A 3,058-nucleotide genomic window follows, 5' to 3' on the forward strand; every position below is an offset into this window, starting at 1 on the left:
GCTGATATAGGCTATGGTTGGGTTATTTTACACACTATGTAGCACCCCTAACCCGGCCCAGAAGTTATGGCCGGATCCGGCATGCCACATCAAAAACGTTAAAAAAATTTTCCATTCTAAGTCCAGAAAATCGTACTTGATGTTCAAAAGTTTAATTCATTAAGGGTTAAAGTGAATGGAAGCTGTGCACCAGGTAGGAAACCGGAAAAGAGGTGGTGAGTCCATCGGACTGCTTAAGTACCAAGCTCCATTCGGATCCAATCCTAGACATGCATACCGCCATTGCCACACCTTAACGTCATGGATATTTCTAGGAAACCGATTTGATTAAGTCATTTTTAGGAAAAGTGATTAATCTTGGAAAATACTTTCATTGCGGAAGCTTTGCTTGTTGTCGTGTTATTTTGAAATCAATTGTTGTTTTTGAAAACGCGCCCTAAAGCTATCCAATTTCAACAGTTAAAATAAGTATTACCTATCTTAGTAATACATATAAAAAAAAAAGACCATCAAAAATAATTAAGCGGCCTTATTACATTTAAAAGCCCAAAAACTTCAAACATAAATGAAAGGATGTCCAGTTCACCAGAAGAAAATCAAACTTTCGAGCGGGTGGCCACTCAAATTCCCTCATGACTCAAGCCCACTATGGTTGGGGATTTCTGCGTGGATGAAAATAAAAGGGTGAGTTTGGGAAACTCATGTGTAAGGAAAACCCATTCAAAGTCCAAGTCACTCAAGCCTATTGGGCCTAAGCCCATTCAGTAACAGTGGTCTTGGGCGAGCCCTTTTCAGATTACAATAAGCGGGCCTTAGCCCTTATTGAGATAATGATGATGGCCCATAGGCCCATTTCAAAATACATGCAACATCAATAACATATGCAAGCCCATTTGGGTAGCAGTGATACTAGGCCAAAGCCCTTTTCAGATTACAATAAACTGGGCCTTAGCCCCTTATTCAGATAACAGTATGGCCCATAGGCCCATTTCAAAATACATGCAACATCAGTAAACATATGCAAGCCCATTTGGGAGACTACTCAACCCACCAACCACTACACTCCACCCGTACCAGCCATACACTCCATGTGGGAATAGCTCAACCCACCCATTTAACACTCCACATTCTTGACCTTTTTGCTCGATTAACGATAAATTGAGGCAAAGCCTCCGATCGTGGACAAGCCACTTTCGATACTTCCTCCGTCAATATCCCGGTCCATGCATCGATAATAACAACATGGCATGCGATAAATAACAACGATCAAACATGCATTTAGGTCAATTTAACCCTAGGGGTATTTGGTAATTTATCTCCGGGGTAAAGCGTAAATTTTCCACTTTTAAAGGTATTTCAATAATTTATCTATTTTAGGGTTTTTCATGCATATTCCTACCTTTCACGTACTAATGAATCACTACCGAGGGTTCTTACCGAATTGGGCCCATTGGCCCATCATTCCAATTTTGGCCCATTAAGCCCAAAAATATCGAGGCACGTAAATCATGCACTTTGCGGTCCAAGCATTGCAGCTTACCAAAAACATTAATCGATTTACCTCACGAGCATTTGCACACTTGCAAATCTACAAAACACCGATTTTCGGCATTTCGGCTTTTCGGCTTTTGCCGATCTAGACTAAGAAAGAGGGTGTTAATTACACACCTGTTTGCGACGATATGCTGATGAGATCCACACACGAACCGCCTACAATTGGATTACTAACACGTTAATCTAACTATTCAAATACAAACTACGATTAACCCCTTACAATATTCGCCAACCACACCTACGGATCATAGTAAGCTTATAAGAAATCAATAAGCAACTCATTAACAAATTTTTGTCAATGTTTACCACATAATCATAATTTCACTGCAAGCTGTCTTCCTGAGTAATAGTCACTAAATTATTTATAACTGGAGCTACGAAACTCCAAATCAAGGTCCGTTAATTTTCCTGAAAATAGACTCATATATCTTCTATCCATAAAATTTTCAGAATTTTTGGTTTAGCCAATCAATACCAGATTTTTCTCAAAGTTTCCCATGTTTCACTGTTTGACTAATCTGACCACTCTTCATTACGAATCAAATTTCTCATTGTAAAAAATTCAAAATATGTTCTTGTTTATTTCATTAGAAACTAGACTCAATAAGCTTTAATTACATAATTTATGCAGCTTCTAAATCATCTCCCACAATTTATGGTGATTTTCCAAAGTCACGTTACTGCTGCTGTCCCAAGCAGATTTATTACCAAATCACTCTTTCACACCTAACTTGCATGCTTGTTATTTAAACATGTATATCACCAATCAATCATCACATATCTATGATTTTACTTAAGTATAATCTCCATTTCATCATTTTAAAGCACAACATGTTAGCCGATTTTTCCCCTTAGCATCTAAGGCACATGCATGCTCATTTGTTTGGCTCAACTTCACCTATCTTCCATTTTTCATCAAAAGAACATGAAACAACAACCATTTCCTTCATTTTAATTCATGACTAAATGCTCACAACACAACTAAAACCAAAATATGCTTCAAGAGTTAAGGTAGAATCAAGAAGAACTCATGAACCTCAAAATAGAAGCAAGGTACCAAGAACTTACCTTCAATTTTCCTCCTCCTAATGACCGAATACTCAAGAGCTTTCTCCTCTCCTTTCTCTTCTCTAACTTTCAGCTATGATGAACAAAGATGGACAAAACTTTGTTCTTTTCACCCCTTTTTCTTTTAATAAAACTTCATATTTCATCCATTTAATTCTTTAATACAAAAGACATGATATTCTTATCATGAAACATTTACCTAACCCATTATCATGAAACATTTACCTAACCCATTATCATGGAACATTTACCTAACCTATTATCATAAAACATTTACCTAACCCATTATCATGGAACATTTACCTAACCTATTATCAATTTGTATCAATTTGTACCATAAATTATGGATATCAAGTGTACATTTTGTCTACAACAACATGATGGTTGGCCACTTCATGAAAAATGGGAGGTTTGTCATGCAAATCCTCCTATTTTG

At 37.1% G+C, this 3,058-nt stretch overlaps 1 long non-coding RNA gene across 1 annotated transcript; it reads right to left on the minus strand.

Annotated features, from left to right (window-relative positions):
- Positions 1-1,513: 1,513 nt before the first annotated feature.
- LOC128283790 (uncharacterized) lies at positions 1,514-2,775 on the minus strand. The gene is made up of 2 exons (XR_008274200.1): positions 2,623-2,775; positions 1,514-1,710 (listed from the first exon to the last, which is right to left on the minus strand). It is a non-coding gene; the product is annotated as an uncharacterized LOC128283790 (long non-coding RNA).
- Between the last annotated feature and the right edge of the window lie 283 nt (positions 2,776-3,058).

This window comes from Gossypium arboreum, chromosome 11 (assembly GCF_025698485.1).
Source record: "Gossypium arboreum isolate Shixiya-1 chromosome 11, ASM2569848v2, whole genome shotgun sequence".
In the NCBI taxonomy this organism is placed as follows: Eukaryota; Viridiplantae; Streptophyta; class Magnoliopsida; order Malvales; family Malvaceae; genus Gossypium; species Gossypium arboreum.